We start from the raw sequence: 20918 nt of genomic DNA, 5'->3' as shown, positions 1-20918 counted from the left end.
TTACGAGAGTCCAGTTTGTGACTGTGGTGGTGCGACATCTCAGACCGTCCGTAATAGAAGTTTTTTTTTGGTTAGATGGCGTAAATACAAATGTGCCGTTTTAAACCGACCACCACCCGACAGCCAAATTAGTAAGGTTTATCACGGAAACAAAACATGCCAGACAGTGTAAACATATCGTCAACGACTGCCGATCTAAAACAATTCCACGTGGCTTCACCTGAAGCAGTGGAATGGGGATACCGAATATCGGCACCAATTTGTAATCGGTTACAATCCCCCAAAATGCCGTGCGGCAGAAGAACAATTGGACGTTGAATTTTTTTTTTTTCCTCAAGACCGCTGTGGAGCATAAAAGTACGCGAATGAGCCGGGCAATACATTCCGAGCTTCTGTACCTAAACTAAAAACACGATCGTCATCCCGCAATAGTTTGTATAACCTGTTTTGAGAGAAGCGCACTCCTCACGCTCCCTCGGCGATGTCGCCCCTGTGCCGTGACGCTCGCCACCTGGTTCTCCCTTGCCACAGCACTTCTGCGGCAGGCAGCCGAGCCGGAGGGGGGCGGGGGGTGAATATGCGTTGTAGATTAACTCCAGCCCGTTGGGAACAAAAACAAAAACTAATTTGGCTTGCGTCGATTTTCCCATTCGCATGACGGTCGGTCGCAGAGTCTGCTGGAAATGGGGGGGGGCGTGGGGGCAGGGGGGGCATTGTGCAGGATACCAGAAGACGGTGGTAGGGGGGTTGGGGCAACATTTTTCTTCCTGAGGACTGAATAGGACTTTCTAAACTAAAACTACTGAACACATTTTATCAGGTAAGGGCCCCACTGAGCTACATAGCTCTTCCTCAGAAGCGACCTGGCCGCCAAAAATGATGGCTCCCAACGAAGTGGCTCTCGTCGTCAACGCGTGGAACACTTCTGGCAGCCAATAAACGCGCGCTTCGTTCTAACACGCGGAGGGGGGGGGGGGGGAAACCCGGAGGGAAAAATCCACGCGGCCAAGGGGCGACCGCAAGACACGCAAACTCCAAATATGCAGCAGCAGGCGTCAAGGTCAGGATTTTGACCTCCCACGACCTTTCAACTGTCATTGTCGCTTCTGTCACTGCAGGAAACCCTTGCAATAACAGAAGTGTGTTCAGGCTATAAAAATGCCCTTCTGGTATCCAATTTAGTGCAGCTAAAGATGCTCGCAGTGATGGGTAAGTATTGTTTTTGGGCAATTAAGTTGCGTGCCAAACCTTGCCCCCCCGCCACCCCTGCCATAGAATTCCTGATCAAGTAGCGATTTGGTGTCGGCATCCCTGAAACACATTTGATCTTTATCTGATCGAAACTGCAGTCTGCATTGCTTCGTCTACACGCTACACCGGGAAATTGTATCGGTGGGCTTTTGGCAACATTCCGCTGAGCAATGCCGCATTCCACGAGTCGTCGTGTTTCGCCTCATCTGTTGGCTCCGTGCCATTTTGTTTTTGCCGAGATTCTGGAAAAATGCGTGATGCGAAAAAAATCATTTGGGACGGACGGACGAAGTTTAGGTGAGGAATTTAATTTGAGCTTTTACGAGGTCGAAGGCACGTGGCCACGTACCGGGGATTATAAGGAGTCGCATCGTGTTGTGACAGCAGTCCAGTACGGAAGGCAAGTAGTCATTGCGATAAAAGAAGTACAATAATATTCACAGCCAGGGCAAAGCACGGAGCACACTGGGTCGCTGGCATGTGACCCAATCCGGCTCTACGAGCTGGTGCGTGTCGGAAAGGTGCTGATGCATTCGGTGCACAGATTAAAATCTGAAGAGATGTGAGGTTTAAACAAAAAAATTTGTCTTTGACAGAATGGAACATTGAGCGATACGATTTAAATACTTTTTGCAAGTCCAAGTCTCGTGGTTACTGTTTAGTATCTGCGACCTCCTCCAGCATGAGGGGGTCTCCCTCGAGAAAACTATGCCAAGGAGTAACGATGTTGCTGCCAGCAGACCCTGGGCTGTGGATGACTTATGGTGGTCAACACGGCTGCTCAAAAGTTCCCACGAACAAGCACGGCCGTAGGTTTGCCCATAGCGAGTCCTCGTTTAACGCGGTCGATGCGTTCCTGAAAGAGAGCGCCACGTTAAGCGGAAACAATTTCCCCCCCGTAAATAACAATAAAGTTTGGCGAGAATGCGACGCGCGCACAATGTGAGGTGGCTGGAAAGTTAATCGCGTAGCGCACCGCTCGGCGGCGCGTTATAACGGTGTATCAACGGTACTAGTTGCGCAATGTGCGAAATAGTGTACCCCAATGAAAGAACCACGTTGATGCGAAAACGCGTTTTTATAGCGTGAACACTCGTTAAAAGCGATGGCTTGCCCGTAAGTGTTTTTTTTTTATTGTGCGCGGGAAGAGTAGATACGCGATCCTAAAAAAGGCTTCCGAGCTTTTTTGGAAGCACGTGCCAGCCTTTAATGTACACAGGTTGTGTATATTGAACACTCTTTCGCACCGTACGTATCCAACCGTGCTCATCAGAGTTGTGGGGAAAGGACCACAAACTAAACAAAAACGGGTTTTAAAGAAATGAGTTTTTTTAAAATCTAGATTTAAAAGTGCGTGGCTAACGGCGGCCTCCCGACTTATCTGAAGGGATCGGCGTTCCAGATGACCGCAGAATCGCATCCGAAAGCGCGCGATGCAGTGACCATCTTTGTGTCGATCGCCAAAAAGCCGCTGCGAGGGTGACCGGAGTTCGCGTGATGATGGCTAATGGTCCTTGACGAAATCGGCGAGGTACCGCGGTTCATTTGCAGCGAGCACTTTTTGTGCAACGAGTGAGACCTGACAATGGGATTCGTTCAGCGACCGGAAACCAACGCAGCTCGGCACGGGACCGTGCCAACGAATTTTTGTACACGCTGCAGCTTGGTAATGTTTTTGGCAGGTGTCCCGTCGAAAGGAGTTGCAATAATCAAGCCTAATCGACGTACAATGCTGCACGCCACCGTGTTGGCTGGCGTTAGTTAAGAGAGGGTACTTGGCATTTGTGAGGAAATGTAGAGTTGCTAGAGGAAACGACAGGATGTAAAATATTCGTATCACTGACCGTTAAGTAAAGTATTGCCTCGTTATTCACGAGCTTTCAATCTGAGATTTTGGGCGATCCGCGAATCATTAGCTGTAACTCACGACTGCACGAGAGCGAGGTAAAGTGATTGAGATAAAAGTAAGTTAATAAAAAAAAAACCTGAATTTATTCGTATTTACTTTACGTTTAGGATAACCAATTTGTATTTTTTCTGTGTTATGATAATTTTCACGTATTTCGTATCTTATGTACATATTTATTTTAGGTTAATTCATAGAAAAATTTAGGTTTTCTAAAGCCAATATCAGAACGAAGGGAATCCTGAACGCTTGTTTATGCAGGAAGGGCTTGCTGGGTCTCGTTACTCTCGTTTTTTGGAGCCGTGTACTATGAATTTCCACGTGCTGATAATAAGCCACTTCGTTGAGCTATCATTTGTGATAGCCAGGTCACTTCTGGCTATCACAGGATGAGGCTCTGTGGTAAAATAAAAAATATTAAAGTTTTTTTTGTATTTTGGATCAACTTTACGAGAGTAATCAAGACTGTGCACCCCCCTGATTGCTACTTTCCTTCTCAACGCTGTAGGTTATTTTATTGTTTTAGCCATTTTCGGTGACTCTGGGTGTGATGCAAATGAGACTTGTCCTGGTCTCTTTCTGCTGGACACCCGTGAAAACTCCCGGGGCATCTGTGGAAAAAGAGCTTTTACAGCTCATCGGATTCTTCCGGTATAAGCAAAAAAATGTTCCGATTCTGATCCCACTCAAGCTGGTTCAACGACTCTTTAAGGTTCAGCTTGCGAACGCGTTCGACCTCCGTCGTAAGTCGTCTTAACCACCACCACCAACTCTTATCGTGAACCCCCACGCCAGATTCCCATGGAGTTGGAGCAGGTGCATCGTCGTCGGTTCCTCCTGCCACGACGGCCGATGCCTCGACTGCGTTTGTCCCCAACGTCACCGTTGCGCGCACCACAGGAAACGGCACGCTGGCGCCACCCACAGGTGAACGCGCGGGGTTGAGGTGGTGGTCGGCACTGATGCGGGCAGCATGGGGTGGTTAGAGAGCGGTTGATTCTCAACAGGAGGCACGCGGAACCCTGGGGGTGTGCGTGGCAATGATTTATAATAATGTGCTTAAATTGTATCGTGCATGAGAGTCATTGGTGAATAGTCGTGTGTGTGTGTGAATCCGCCAATATTAAATAACTACGATAACATTTAAAGCCACGTGGTAACCTAGAACGATATAAAATACCTTTTTAAACTCATTGATGGTAAACAATGTGGTTTACACGAGTAACCAGCAAACAAATCGCATCGCGCACCGCAAGAGCGTCCGTTGAATTGTTTTTATTCGCTTGCAGTTACTGGCTAGTTAGGATCCATTACAAATTTGATAGTTGGGTTCATTACGCATGCATTTATTTCTTTCTCAGAACCATGTTGGGTCAGGCAAGGAGGATACCCTGAAACAATTTAAGAAAGTACCCAACAGTAGCCCAAAAAAGGTTGAACCACCGGTGGAGAGCATCTCTCTTTCCTCTGGCATTTGAAGAACAACTGACAATGTTTTATATATGGATGCATGTTGAACTTCTTGCGCGCCGTACTTGGCCAACAGCTTGATCCGAGGTTCGGGGGAAGGACGACAAAACTTAACACAAAAAGCAGTTCTCAAGAAATGAGTTTTAACTCTAGATTAAAAAAAAAAGTGCACAGATCCAGCGGCTTCCTAACATCGGAAGGAAGAGCGTTCCAGACGGCCGCAGAAGCGCCATCTGAAAGCGCGCGATGCGGTGAACCACCGTCTTTGTTCGATGATTATCCAGAACCTGTTGCTGCTGCTGCTGCTGCGAGGATGATCATTTGTGGCTAACACTTTGTGTGCAATGAGTGCGACCTTATAACGTATTCGCTCGGCAAATGGAAACCGATGCAGCTCCAGGGAGCACTGGACGGACACGGTCGTGTCTTGCAGTACCCGTCACGACCCGTGCCAAAGACTTTTGTACACGCTGCAGCTTATAAATAACTGTGGCGAGTTTGGTAATCAATTCGATGGGCATCAGGAGTTTATTGATGTACAGTAAAACCTTGGATTGCGAGTAACTTGGTCTGCGAGTGTTTATCAAGACGAGCATTTTTTTAAAATAAATATTAATTTGATAAACGGGCAAGGGTCTTGCAATACGAGTAGTAGTAGTACGTGTAGACGCTTTGTACTGCCGAGCGTCACGTGATCACAACTGATATACGATTGCTTTGGATTACAAACACGTTTCCGGAACGAATTATGCTCGCAATCCAAGGTTTTACCGCATAGTGTTTGTGTAGAGAGTTGGGTAGGGGTGTGTCGGTAGCGTGTGGAGGTAGGGGATAGCGATGGATATAGGGTGGGGGGATAAGACGTGTGGGGTCAGCGAGTTGGGGGTAAAGGGTGGGTGTGGGGCATGGGGGTAGAGAGTTGGGGATATGTTGTGGGTGTGGGGAATGGGGGGGGTGCCGCTAGTGTATGAGGATATGCCGTGGGGGGGTAGGGGTTTGGGGTGTGGGGGTATAGTTGGCAGTAGAGGATGGGGATAGAGTTTTGGGGGTGGGGGGGGGGGGTAGAGTTTGCAGTAGAGTGGTTGGGTTAGAGCACTGGGGATAGGGTGTGGGGTCGTGGTGTGGGAATAGCGAGTTGGCCAGTTAGACGCTGCGTTGAGGGTGCAGTGTGGGGGGGGGGGGTAGAGGACGCGTCCGAACGCCGTTACTGCTCCCCCCTCCCCCCGTTGTTCTCTCGCCTCTCAGCAGCAAATGTAACGCACAGTGCGAAGCCCTCTCCTGCGAACAGCACCGTGCCGCCCAGCACCGCCGGCCCACAGAATGCCAGCACAGCCGCGTCCAGCGGTAACACGCAACGCAACGCACGCACCGCAGGGCCACAGGACCACGAAGGGTTTATTTTCTCACTCGATATTTTCCAGAACAATGCTAGGCAGGCTTGGAGTAGGGATTTGGCATTGTAATGCACGACCACGAGAGTACAAGATATACGCATATCCATAATAAACTAATATTATTGTACCCTGTATTCTTAAGTACTGGCTGTCCTTCAGGACATCTGGTAACCCTAAAATGTTATTCACACTCTTTTTGCACCCCACAACACACCCACCCCACGCACACACACACATACACTACCGCATGCACACAGCACCGCACGAACAACAACAACAGCTGGCATTCGCCGCAAAGTGTCGGTGATGTCACCGCGGTGTTTGTGCCAGGCCACGTGAATTGTTGAAGGCTTGCTGATAGTAAGTCATGGGACAGACCCATGTGCTATGGATTGGCTGACTGATATGACGAGCAGATGCACCACTGTGCCAACTTGCTGCGTTTTAGCTGCCTGGCGCTCTGCTCATTGTTGTGAGCATCGCTCCACTCCCCCTCTGCTGTTGTTGGAGGGCGACTGCCTTCAACTGCACATTAGCATCCTTCACGAGCCTCCTCAATAGAGGCCAAACGTGACACCGCTGGTACCAGTCTTCGGCAAGTCTCACTCGGGTCCACATCTTCCTGTACCGCATCGGTCCATCTCCTCTCCAGCCCGTGCTGTTTGCCCGCATAGAGGGGCTATGCGGGGCAAACAGAAGCTGCTTGGGCATGCTGTGGCTGGGCATACGGGCTACGTGACCCACCCAACGTGCACGCACACCACCACTCAGAATCGCGAGAACAAAATAAGGCGAAATAGATTTGGCGTGCCAAAATAATTCCCCGAACAGTGCTCCGGACTCTCCCGGCTTAAATAGTCGATGACTCTACCCGATTTATAATTTTAATTACTCGACGAATCTGATTACACGCAAGACTCACCTCTGTTTTCCCCGTGTGCGCCTCTGGGTGGGAGGTGAACGGGTAGGGCTTGAGGATGTCGACAGAGTCGGTCGCGTCGTGCTGGTCATCCCTTGTAAAGGGATGTCCAGCACCCTCGGGAGACGAAACAAAAAACCCTATCAAACTTTTTTTTATTTTATTTTGCCAAGTAAGGTCTACTGAGCCATGTAGATCTTTTTCAGAAGCGACCTGGCTATCACAAATGATAGCCCAACAAAAAGTGGCTTATCGTCACGTGGACAAAATTTATAGCAACCAAAAACGCTGAAATGCGTGAATTTGATTCTAAAATATTGGAGGAAAAAAGCAGAGGACTCAGAGAAAAATCCACATGACCACGGGGTAGTTAACATTTCCTAGCCACCGTGATGATGATGAGAGAGAGAGAGACACGCAGACTCCAAATATACAGCAGCAGGCGTCAGGGTCGGGAGGGAACCCACGACCTTCTGTATACTAGGCGAGGTAGTTAACATCTCCTAGCCACCGTGATGATGATGAGAGAGGGAGACACGCAAACTCCAAATATACAGCAGCAGGCGTCAGGGTTGGGATCGAACCCACGACCTCCTGCGTTCCAGGCTTGGGTAGCCAAGATCTACAAGCCACCGTGGCGCCCGACCATAGGATCTGCCTTGGTAATCGAAGACGAAGGGGACTCTATTCGTATTTTCGGGCGACTTGATCGACTTCGGCGTCCTCAGCTTTTCCTTGAGACTTGGCGAGGCTCTCCCGCGTGAGGTGGATCGCGCATTACACTTGGGGTGTCGTTTATATACACCGTGAGGCCCTGTTTGTGTATGCAACACAAACTGCAATCTGGAATCCTAGCCGCTCTCGGTGCTATAACACGGCCATTCTGAGTCCTTGGAACCACTCGGCTATCCTTAAAAACCCGCCTCCTTTTTTATGTACGTACCTTGAACTTGTTTCGCACCGTACGAAACCGTGCTAATCGGAGGATGGGCGAGTGTGCGGGTGAGTGGGTAAGTGACTGTGAGTCTATATATGTACGTTAAGCTTCTTTCGCACCATACATAGCCGACCGTGCTAATGGGAGGATGTCTGGCCCCCTTGTGGTGTCCGTGATGCTGGACCTTGCCCGACTCCACAGTGATACCCACCAACGCCACCAATGGCACGACGGCGAGCCCCGCGGCCTTCTCCACCGCCCCCGTCCACGCCTCATCCACGGCCGGTGAGTACGCACGTCGTGACGTTCGCCGGCTAGCGCGCGATGCGTAGAGAAGCTTGATGCTGCGACGAAGCGGAGGCTAACAGCAGGTGTTTAATAGGTGCTTGCGAGTCGTGCTAGTTGGTGCGTTCCTGCGTGTGTGTGTGTAGCTGGTCGTGGGTGTGGCACCAACGAGCGGGAGGCTGTGGGCTCGATCCCGACTGCTGACGCCTGCTGCTGTAGAATTTGCATGTGCGTGGTACAAATAGAGGTGCTCGTGGGGAGTGTAACTAGAAACTGGTGCTAGTAAGTCGTGCTACGAACCCAACGAGCGGGTTAGATTCCCGCTCTAGGCCAATAACAGAGGTCAATATTTATACCAGGCCTGGGCCCCCACCTAGTTCCGGTTGACTCGAGGGGGTAGGTGGGTGCTGGCCACCCACCCACCCCCTCGTGTGTTGTGGGCCGGCTACTCGCTTCACAGCACTTGCCCCAGTAGTCTGTTAAGGCTACACGGGGGATATTTGTCTTTGTTCCTGTGCATGTGTTAGCTGGTTGGTGCGTGCTATCACCGAGGTGAGTTGGTGGAGCCAGGAGGTTGTTCGTAGCTAGTCTGAGCACGTGGGTGCGTGTGTGTGCTCGCGCGTTGCTGGTCACCCACCCCCTTGTGTGTCGTGCCGACCTTCGAAGGTGCTGCTCGTGAATAGCACTTGCCCCAACAGTCTGTTAAGGCTACACGGGGGGGGGTGGATCTTTGTCTTTGTTGCGTGCGTGTAGCGGCCGCGGGCGGCGTGGTGCCGTCGGACGGGTCGGTGCGCTCGTTCGACGCCGTGAGCTTCGTGGGCGGCGTGGTGCTGGCCGTGGCGGTGCAGGCGCTGCTGTTCTTCGCCTTCAAGTACTTCCGCACGCGCAACCCGCGCTACCAGCACCTGTAAGTGGGGTCCGCGCCACCGCGAGGTTCGTCCCCACGGCTCGCCCCGCTTCCTCCTCCTCCTCTCTGCGTGTGTGCGCGGGCTAGGGAAGAGATGGAATGATGTGGCACGAGAGGGTGTGGAGCTGGGCGGACTTTGGCCGATGTCCGGTACCGGCGGTGTCAAGATCGGCCTCTGCGGATGAGGCTCGTGAAGGACGCTGCTGCCTGGCAGTTGGGAGGCAGTCGGTCGCTCTCCGGCAACAACGGAGGGCAGAGGAGCGACGCTCGGCACAACGAGCGGAGCGCCGGACGGTTAAAACGCAGCGAGTTGGCATAGGAAGGGGGGAGAAACAGATGGTGCATCATCTGCCAGTCATCTCGGTCAACCCATGGCACTCCTGGGTCTGTCACGTGACCTCCTGCCGGCGGGGGTTTGACAATTCACTTGGCCTCCAAAGTGCGCACAGACTGGCACAAGTGCCGTGGTGATGTCACCGCCACTCGGTGGCAAACGGCGGTTGTTGTACCCGCGTGTACCTGCTGTGGTGTCTCCGTTTTTGTTCGGGTGTCGCGTTTGCCTGCTGATCCTCTACGTCGCGAGGTGCGTGTTGCGCAAGCGCAGCGACAGAGAAACGCCAGCGTCACGGGGGAGTCGTCGCGCACGGGCTCCCCAAGTAGTATCACGCGGCAAACAGTCGCTAATTTTAATAGTGGGAAGCCAAATGGAGCACGCGCAAATCGCAGAGCTGTCAAACCCATACGGTTTACCCCGTATTCTTGTGGAGGGAAATTGAGTTTTCAGGTCCATACGGCGTACAGCCGTTTCAATACGGGGAAAATTACTTTTTGGGCTATTTGTTTTGTGTTTCTCCCTTGTGATGGGACTTTGTTAGGATGAACGTTGAGATTTATAAGGGGGCGCGGAGGTGAACCAAATAAGGTCTGAATCGGTCTGTAATAAGGTAGGGCACTGATAAGGGGTTGACAGGTACGGGATCGCGAGTGGGTGGACAAAAAAAACCTACAAACAAATGAAAGCAAGACGTGGCCAGAAGAGAAAATGAGGTACATATCCAAGTAACCTCCTGTGTTTTGGTTTAATAGGGGGGGACCTAGAGATGGGGATTGAAGGGAAGGGGGTGGTGGCAGGAACAGAGCTGTAACTGTGCAGCAAGGGTAGTCTAAAAATAATGTGGAGCAGCAAAGTAGAAATTAGTAAAAAATGTTTTACAAATGGAATTGTTAATTGTGTAATCTAAAAATGCTGTCTAATGTTGTGTACAGCTACAAATGTCGGAGGCAAGGAGGATGTATCTAGTAGGTGGTGCTAATCGGGGGTTCTAGTTGTCAGGATTAGCCCTTCGCCGCGCCTCCGATTTTAGCACGGTTGGCTACGTACGGTGCGAGAGAAGTTCTCGACTCATGCATTCACTCACCCACTCACATAGCCACTCACATACTCACTCACCCACTCACAGCCACTCACCCACTCACATAGCCACTCACCCACTCACAGCCACTCACCCACTCACATAGCCACTCACCCACTCACATAGCCACCCACTCACAGTCCCTCACCCACTCAGTTCCTAACCCACTCACATAGTCACTCACCCACGCACATAGCCACTCACCCACTCACATAGCCACTCACCCACTCACATAGCCACTCACCCACTCACATAGCCACTCACTCACCCACTCACATATTCACTCACCCACTCACATAGCCACTCACCCACTCACATAGTCACTCACCCACTCAGTCACTCACCCACTCACATAGCCACTCACCACACAGCCATCCTCCGATTGGCACGGTTGGCTACGTACAGTGCTAGTGAAGTTATAAATGCATGCATACAATTCTCTCGCGCTGTTGAGGGATGCATGTGCATAAGGGAAGAAGACATATATTTTGAACAAGATTTTATTATCATTTGGTACTCGTTTTCTGAAGTACATGAAACGACACGAACAACGAACTATTCGGAGCAATTAGGCTGTACATTGGTTTGGGGTGAGTGTTTTTGTTAATTTTGGTCGTTACATATAAATTGTATGTCTGTGGCCTGTGTGTGTGTGTGAACGTGTATATCTGTGTGGGTAGCGGTTATCGCGCTGCGCTAGGAACCCGGCGACCCCAGTTCGATAACCCAATCACGGCCAACACCGGTGACTAGTATCTAAACCGATCATGGGCCCTCCTCTAGGTCGACTCGGCCTCAAATGAGTACCTGGTGCGGAGTGTAATCGTCACCACTGGGGAGACAGGCGGCCGGGCGTGGTGTTGGCCACCCACACCCCCTCGTGTGCTGTGCCGGCCTTCATAGGTGCTCGCTAACAACACTCGCCCCAACAGTCTGTTAAGGCTATACGGGGGAGATCTTTTTCAGTGTTCATATGAGAGTGTGTCCATCTGCATTGGTGTATCTATCTGTTTATGCTTTGTTCTATATCCGCCTGAATTATTTCTCGTCAGTCCTGTGGCGTTCAAATATAAGTAGGCGTCACCTTTATCTGATCATCTTTGTCGGTCCAACTATACACCGGTCCATCTGCTTCCCTATTTATATGTACATAATCAATGTCATCAAACCTGCCACTTTTGTAATAACTAAAAAATCGTTATTACAATATTTCGTAGATTAAAAAAAAAAACTTTTTTGCACTTTTAACTTTCGGAGTGCCCGTTCATATTTCCGATACGGTGAACTGAGTTACCAATTTAACACCTCGTAGTCGTAGTAGTTGGCTTTTGCGACCAATTTTATCCATAACAGAAGTTTTTCGGTTAGATCGCGTAAATGTATAAATGTGGCTTTAAACCCACCACCACCCGATACAGCCAATGAGTAAGGGTTGTCACGTAAACAAAACGTGCAGATTGGTTACTAGTTCAGCATTAACCGGTTGTGTTGGAGAGTAAACCTACTACAACATTTCTCTGGAAATTACTACAACTACAACAACTAGTATCATCAGACGTACAGCCAGAGTCCAACACACCAGTGTGTGGCTGAGCTAGTAACAAATTGGGAACGTTGTCTTTACGTGACAAACCTTACTTAATTGTGGCTGTGTGTCGGGTGGTGGCTGGCGGGTTTTACGACACATTTATATTTACGCGATCTAAAACAAAAACCTCCAGTTTCCATTGTGGTGACTTTAGCACAGGGCGTGAACTCGTAGCTAGGGTGATACTGAATCGCACGATTGAATGTCCACTACAAATGCCTTGTCCGTTTTGCGAACTATCGTGATGGGCATTATTTATATAATTTTATATCCTGTTTCTGGCCAATATATGAAGTGACAAACTCCCTAATTAAGGTAGTAAATAAACAGCTATCTTTGAAATGTGTGCTTTGTAGAATGTTTGCCAGAATAGTTGACGGCGGGGGATTATTACGTGGCCTCGGCATTTTCGTAGTTGGTTTTAATTAATTTTGGCTTGCCTGGCGGCATATTGTTTTTATAGCCATGTTTTTATTGGCGTTATAAGTTGTAATGAGATTCGGAAGGACTCGCAGCGGGTGTACGTTGAGTTGAACTGCAGTTTTAAGAGCTTTCAAATCGCCTTTATTTCGTACCGGCGCAGCAAAGCAACTCTTGGCACGGTAAAAATAAAAACGTGAAATGCAATTTACCGTACAAAGTTACTTGAAGCGACAATCGCCATGCTGTGAAACTTGACGTGGGCAATCACGTGATTTAAAAGTGGTGCGAGACGTTGATTGTTGTGGCGGCTGTGACGGTATCGCAAAGTTTTATTTACGTCTCGCATAACGACCAATTGATGATATTTGGCGGACAGCCGAGGGTGTGAACGCGCGGTTTTTGCTCTGTAACGAGACCCCCCCGATTAAACTAATTTTTTTTTGTCTCCAGGGGAGACACGGACGCCATCATCTGAGACGACGGACACTCAAGTCTGCGGAGACGCTCCTTGTCCTCCCCCGTGTCTCCTCCTCCTCCTCAACCCTCCCGTCACACGCCCTGCGGTGGCACCGCTGTGGTTAATTGTGCCACACCCTCTCTACCATCACGCCCTGCGGTAGCACCGCTGGAGTTAATTGTGCCACACCCTACCGTCACACGCCCTGCGGTGGCACCGCTGCGGTTAATTGTGCCACACCCTACCGTCACACGCCCTGCGGTGGCACCGCTGTGGTTAATTGTGCCACACCCCCTCTACCATCACGCCCTGCGGTGGCACCGCTGGAGTTAATTGTGCCACACCCTACCGTCACACGCCCTGCGGTGGCACCGCTGGGATTAATTGTGCCACACCCCCTCTACCATCACGCCCTGCGGTGGCACCGCTGTGGTTAATTGTGCCACACCCTCTCTACCGTCACACGCCCTGCGGTGGCACCGCTGGAGTTAATTGTGCCACACCCTACCGTCACACGCCCTGCGGTGGCACCGCTGGGATTAATTGTGCCACACCCCCTCTACCATCACGCCCTGCGGTGGCACCGCTGTGGTTAATTGTGCCACACCCTCTCTACCGTCACACGCCCTGCGGTGGCACCGCTGGGATTAATTGTGCCACACCCCCTCTACCGTCACACATTCTGCGGTGGCACCCCTGAAGTTAATTGTGCCACCGCCACAAGCCCCTGCGGTAGCACCGCTGGGATTAATTGTGTTACCGTGGGGAAAACTGCTGTACTCGAAACCGTTCACAAATCATTGGGCTCTCTTTTACTTTAGATTTTTTTGTTTCCTCCATCGAGATTCACGTTGGTCTTTTACTAAGCAATGAAATCATTTTGATGTAGCCGCATTAAAAAAAAAAAATCGGTGCCACCGGCACCTTGAAATTTGCTTTGGCTTCGCCTTAAGAATTTGCCGCGCACTTCGATTCGATTGTCGTAAATGAGGCGGTCGCTTTGGGTTCCGCTGCTTTATTTCGTTATTTTCTCCGAAGCAATTTTGTTTTTGGGGGGAGATGGGATTATGCGGGATATACTTTATGCAAAAAAAAATTAATGGTGAGTGGAAATCATAATCGTATCGTTACCAGAGATTGTTGTTTCCTTCCAAAGACTTAAATAAAAAAAAATAATGTATTTAAACAATTACGTGCCCGTTGATTTGTGATACCGTCGTGATGTATTGAGTCGGTGAGCGACTATGTGAGTGGGTGACTGCGAGTCTGTGTGTATGTTGAACTTCTTTCGCACCGTACATAGCCAGCCGTGCTCATCGGAGTTGGGCGAGTGTGTGGGTGAGCAGCTACGTGAGTCTGTGTCGGCATGATTGTTGACATTTTGTGTAACGTGCACCGGTGTTTTTTTTTGTCGCTGGCATTGTCGGCACAAGCTCCGATTTTTTTTTTTCCCCTGCACGGTTTCCATGCCACAGTTCTTGCTTCCCCCCCCTCCCCCAATCTGTGAACCTGTGGGTTGGGGGCAGCTTGAGCGTTGCTGCGTTAAAAATCAGCGGTGTCTGTGTGTACCCAGGCACTGGCCATCCACAAGGGGGCGCGTTACATCCGCCAGACAAGTGGAGGTTGAATTAAACGTTTCCCCCCCCCCGGCGATTTCTCTGCACAGATGCCCGCATATTGGAGAGAGAAAAAAAAGAACCGAGTTTAGTTTTTTTGAGTGTTCTTGGGTTTGTTATTACCGCGTGTTTGTCGGCATTGGATGTCCGATGGTTCGCTCCCTGGAAAAGCTTTGTCAGCACGCGGAGCGAAACGTCGGGACGACGGTGGAATCCGTGCGCACGTGGCAGGGTGCCGCTGCACGGCGGCAGCAGCAGCAACAACAACGGCCAACGCCGTCAATGGAATTCGTGCGAGCGCCGTGAATCCATTTCGTGTGTGTAGTTTTGGAGCAAGGATTGTCGCGAACAAAGCTTGAAAGCATTTAGCGCGGAACCCTTGAAAGTGCGGGGTCCGTAGCTACTGCACATGTAGTAGCTACTACACGTGCAGCTACTACACATGTAGCTACTACACATGTAGCTACTACACACGCAGCTACTACACACGTAGCTACTGCAGGTGCAGCTACTAAACGTGTAGCTACTACACATGTTGTAGCGACTACACAAGTAGCTACACCACGTGTAGTAGCTACACGTGGTGTAGCTACTGCACATGTAGTAGCTACTACACGTGTAGTAGCTGCTGCACTACTATGCGTGTAGTAGCTGCTGCACTACTAGGCGTGTAGTAGCTGCTGCACTACTAGGCGTGTAGTAGCTGCTGCACTACTAGGCGTGTAGTAGCTGCTGCACTACTAGGCGTGTAGTAGCTGCCGCACTACTAGGCGTGTAGTAGCTGCCGCACAACTAGGCGTGTAGTAGCTGCCGCACTACTACGCGTGTAGTAGCTGCTGCACTACTAGGCGTGTAGTAGCTGCTGCACTACTACGCGTGTAGTAGCTGCTGCACTACTAGGCGTGTAGTAGCTGCTGCACTACTAGGCGTGTAGTAGCTGCTGCACTACTACGCGTGTAGTAGCTGCTGCACTACTAGGCGTGTAGTAGCTGCTGCACTACTAGGCGTGTAGTAGCTGCCGCACTACTACACGTGTAGTAGCTGATGCACTACTACGCGTGTAGTAGCTGCCGCACTACTACGCGTGTAGTAGCTGCCGCACTACTACGTGTGTAGTAGCTGCCGCACTACTACGCGTGTAGTAGCTGCCGCACTACTAGGCGTGTAGTAGCTGCTGCACTACTAGGCGTGTAGTAGCTGCTGCACTACTACGCGTGTAGTAGCTGCCGCACTACTAGGCGTGTGGTAGCTGCTGCACTACTACGCGTGTAGTAGCTGCTGCACTACTAGGCGTGTAGTAGCTGCTGCACTACTAGGATAATCCGCTACTGTCCCGGTTTTCCCAGGATTATCGTTTTGTTGTCGTGAGACGTGATGACCATTGCAGCTAGCGCACGTTTCGTCCGCTAGGGGGCGTTGGGGGCGTCGCCCCACCAACCAACTGGAGATGACAAATGATTTTTTTCTTAATACAAAAATACTTCAAAAAATATATATATTTTTTTGTCGTGTTTAATTTTTTTATGGTTCGTATTAGAAATCACGGCAACGCCCGCGGTCTGATTCGTTCCTCGGGGAGGTCTCGGGGCGGCTGTGAATGCGTCCGAGTGAGAGATTTCCCCTTCGTTCGTTGCGATTCGCCTCTAGCGTTGCAGCCACGCCGTTTCAGACCTCTTCAGCGCGGTGGGGAAAAAAAGGCGCCCGTGGCTGCGATGAGACGATGTCACGACGCGAGGTCGCACTGCGCGAATGCGGCAGCTCACGGCTTTCGGCAGTGTCAAAAGGGGGTTGTGGAGTGTGGACTTGAGGGTCGTGGGGACATCATTTGAGTGCTCTGTTGTTGTGTTTCGTATTCATACTCTTTGGTTCTATTGGGTAAAGTCACGTAGGTAAAAAATAAAATAACAAAAATCACGACGTTTCGGCCACAACACAAGCGGCCTTCATCAGGTGAAGGGACGAGACTGTCTGGAGGACAGCGCTGGAGTGAAAAAGCCACGCTCAGAAAAAGCCACGCTCAGATCTGAGCGTGGCTTTTTCACTCCAGCGCTGTCCTCCAGACAGTCTCGTCCCTTCACCTGATGAAGGCCGCTTGTGTTGTGGCCGAAACGTCGTGATTTTTGTTATTTTATTTTTTACCTACGTGACTTTACCCAATAGAACCAAAGAGTATGGATCCTAGCAGTCACGAAAGCTTTAAATCTAGAAGTGTTTCGTATTGTTTATGAATGCCTACCGCTGGTAGACAAGACGGTCATATCACTTTCACGGGAAGGCCAAAAACACAACGAGGTTTTTTTTTCTTAATTAGAATTCCATCTTTTTAGAGGTCACTCACAACAGCCCCAACCTCGCGGTCACGTCACGAGTCGCCACTGCATCTTGAGACTCTTTCCGGAAGCGTTAACGGTCCCGGCTTCAGTCAGTTCCGTACTGATGATGATGATGCATCGCTCAATACGATGCGTCCACATTTAGGTCCGCCCTCTATCCTGTATTTTTGAGATTCTTCTTGTTGGTGATGAATAAGAATTGGTTTTACCCTTCATATGCATTGTCTTGTTTCAAAGACAATTCATATTTTATCAGAGCATGTTTTGTTTCCATGTTCACAATTATTGTGTGGTTAATGCAGGCAGGACTCCTTGAAAAACGATTCTGTTTTGGTGTTTTAACATCTTAACACCTCCTGTTTTATTGCCAGAAAGGGCCAAACCTATTGTTATAATAGAACAGGTGTTAAAACACCAAATAAAAATATACATTTTTCAAGGCATCAAGTCTGCATTAACCGCGCACGTATTTGGGGCAAAGCATGCAAACAAACATGCTCGGATAATAATCTGTGGCATTGTCTTTGAAACGGATTGGCCAACACCAGAGACTGTAGCCTTCTTCATGGCCTCGTCTCGCCACCAGTGTCAGGCCAGGCCTAGTCTCACCACCAGTGTCAGGCCAGGCCTAGTCTCACCACCAGTGTCAGGCCAGGCCTAGTCTCACCACCAGTGTCAGGCCAGGCCTAGTCTCACCACCAGTGTCAGGCCAGGCCTAGTCTCACCACCAGTGTCAGGCCAGGCCTAGTCTCACCACCAGTGTCAGGCCAGGCCTCGTCTCACCACCAGTGTCAGGCCAGGCCTAGTCTCACCACCAGTGTCAGGCCAGGCCTAGTCTCACCGCCAGTGTCAGGCCAGGCCTCGTCTCACCACCAGTGTCAGGCCAGGCCTAGTCTCACCACCAGTGTCAGGCCAGGCCTAGTCTCACCACCAGTGTCAGGCCAGGCCTAGTCTAACCACCAGTGTCAGGCCGGAGAATGCCAAAATGCGAACAGTGCAAGTATCCGACAACTTTGAGCTCGGGTCGAGCAGTTTTATCTATGAGATACCTTTTTTGTTTTTACCTACCAGTATCAAAATGATGAAAATTATGAACGGGCTTTAAGAATTGGCTTTTACCTATGCTCACGTTTACCCTTTGTGGCGATATCGTGATGAATCCCGGGTTTCCCGTACCGCAGAGGTGGCCACCGCAGCGTTCGGAGATGGATGCTACCTCACGGGCCAGGGGAGGCCTCAGTCCCAAACCCCAAGGGCAGATCCAGGCCGAGGTTTTTTGTTTTTGCTTGTTTTGAAACTGGGAAGCGTTTTGCCCCCTCAATTTTCCGTTTCATGTTTTTTTTTGCGAGTGTATTATTTTTTAAACAGAGGAATAATTTAAATTTCGATTTAAAGCTTTCCTGACTGTAAGGATTCATCTTCTTTGGTTCTTTGGGTAAAGTCACGTAGAATGAGAATACAATAATAAATTAATAAAATAAAATAACACAATAAAATTCTCACGACGTTTCGGCCACAACACAAGTGGCATTCTTCAGGTGAAAGGAACAGACCTGTCGGGACGACAGAGCTTCAATGAACGATGTTAAGATTCGTAGTGTCTTTTAAGCTGGTTTAGAGAAGTGAGGCACCTTGATATGTAAACCCCTTTATCAAGGTGCCTCACTTCTCTAAACCAGCTTAAAAGACGCTACGAATCTTAACAACGTTCATTGAAGCTCTGTCGTCCCGACAGGTCTGTTCCTTTCACCTGAAGAAGGCCACTTGTGTTGTGGCCGAAACGTCGTGAGAATTTAATTGTGTTATTTTATTTTATTAATTTATTATTGTATTATCATTCTACGTGACTTTACCGAAAGAACCAAAGAAGAGGAATAATTTAGTCGGGTTGTCCAACCAATACATTTTCGCACACGCGCACGGACGCGCAAGCGAGGGGGTGAAGATGCGAGGCGGGGATGATGGTGCTGAGACAGCGAGATGATGATGATGACTACCGTATATTTATGTACCATTTAAGGCCCACTGAGCTATGTAGCTTTTTTTAATCAGAAGCGACCCGGCTATCGCGAATGATTGCCCAACAAAAAGTGGCTTATAGCGTGCACATTTATAGCAGCCAAATACTCTAAACGCGTGGTGTTGATTCTAAATGTGGAGGGGAAAACCGGAACACCCGGAGAAAAATCCACGCGACCACGGGGAGAGAGAGAGAGACACACGCAAACTCCAAATATACAGCAGCAGACGTCAGGGTCGGGATCGAACCCACGACCCCCTGTATACCAGGCGAGGTAGTTAACATCTCCTAGCCACAGTGATGATGTGAGAGAGACACGCAAACTCCAAATATACAGCAGCAGGCGTCAGGGTCGGGATCGAACCCGCGACCTCCTGTATACCAGGCGAGGTAGTTAACATCTCCTAGCCACAGTGATGATGGTGAGAGAGACACGCAAACTCCAAATATACAGCAGCAGGCGTCAGGGTCGGGATCGAACCCACGACCTCCTGTACACCAGGCGAGGTAGTTAACATCTCCTAGCCACCGCGATCACAGACGGAACTGCAGTCAACCCCATTCATGTTGCTAGGCGGACAGAGGCGAGGGTGGGACGGGGGAGGTGGGAGTTTCATACCTTGTAAACCCCTTATCAGTGCCCCTATCTTATCACAGACCAATTCAGACCTTATTGCCCACCCCGTGCCCCTTATAAATCTCAACGTTCATCCTACAAAGTCCAATAATCACGAGAAGAAAACAAAGACAAAAAATGTGCCCGCATGGACAATGACAACTCAGTTTCCCTGTACAAGAATACGGAGTGAAACCGCGAGGGTTGACAGGGGTCTGCGGTTTGAGAAATGGTGCCCCCCTTTGCTTCAGCTTTCCGCACCGTCTTATGGTTGTTGTTATTATTTGACTTGCAACACACTGGGATTTTTGCACACAGCGTTGTAAAACGGTGTTTTTTTTCCTTTCTGGAAGATTTGCTGGTTTATCCCAGGATGTTTTTGTTGCGCGTCGTCGCTTTAAGATGTTTCTCTGTTCGTATTTTTGTTTGTTGCGGTTGCACCCGACTCAAAAGCCGCATGGCTCACAGGGCTATCGCCATATAAAAGGCAAAGTTGTGAATGTGTCTGTTCAAAATGTTTAGCGTACTTCCTGACATGCAACAAACTTGACATTTGCCATGTGGGTACTTTCCAGACTACACCATGCAAAAATTATAAAAAATACACTTTTTTTTGGATGGGGGGGGGGAGCTCAATAATGCATTTTCTTGCACAGCAAGTGAGCTGTGACGTCAAATCTGTCACGTGACCCGCGCACGTGGAAGCGTAACGCATTGTAGTGTAGCGGTTAGCGCGCCGCGCTACGAACCCGGCGACCCGAGTTCGATTCCCGCTCACGGCCACCACCGGTGACGATTATTTTAACCGGTCCTGGGCTTCGCCTAGGTCGACTCAGCCTCAAACGAGTAAGTGGTGTGGTGTGTCAACATCGCCACTGGGGAAGCCGAGTAGTTAAGCTAGTACCTAATAAATGAAATAACAAAAAAAACACCTGATGAAGGCCGCTTGTGTTGTGGCCGAAACGTCGTGATTTTTTGTTATTTTATTTTCACCTACGTGACTTTACCCAATAGAACCAAAGAGTATGGATCCTAGCAGTCACGAAAGCTTTAAATCTAGAATTAATAAATGAAACTTGAATCGAACCGACGGATCTGCCCTGCGAGTCCGGCGTACGAAAACCATTTTCACACCGTCCCTTGTTGTGTAAACTGCCTTCGTTTTCCCAGTTAACAGGGATAAGGGGCCGTCCATAAATGACGTCACGTACCTTTGGGGGGGGGGGTTCAGACATTTGTGACGATGTGTGACGAGGGGGGGAGGGGTTTGAGAAATGTGGCGTCACGTCAAAATGCGCAACTTTAAATAAATATAGAATTGTTATAACAACACTCCTACAACATCAGAGTGCAGCGCCACATTAAATACGCGCTGCAATGACGA

At 49.7% G+C, this 20918-nt stretch overlaps 1 long non-coding RNA gene across 1 annotated transcript; it reads left to right on the top strand.

Moving 5' to 3' along the window:
• The first annotated feature begins 16602 nt into the window (after positions 1 to 16602).
• On the top strand, positions 16603 to 20620 carry LOC142905976 (uncharacterized). Its single transcript, XR_012930002.1, has 2 exons — positions 16603 to 18555; positions 19309 to 20620. It is a non-coding gene; the product is annotated as an uncharacterized LOC142905976 (long non-coding RNA).
• Positions 20621 to 20918: the final 298 nt, after the last annotated feature.

This window comes from Petromyzon marinus, chromosome 60, assembly GCF_048934315.1.
Source record: "Petromyzon marinus isolate PM22_M1 ecotype Great Lakes invasive population chromosome 60, UKy_Petmar_22M1.pri1.0, whole genome shotgun sequence".
NCBI lineage: Eukaryota > Metazoa > Chordata > Hyperoartia > Petromyzontiformes > Petromyzontidae > Petromyzon > Petromyzon marinus.
This window is presented reverse-complemented; position numbering and strand designations above follow the sequence as displayed.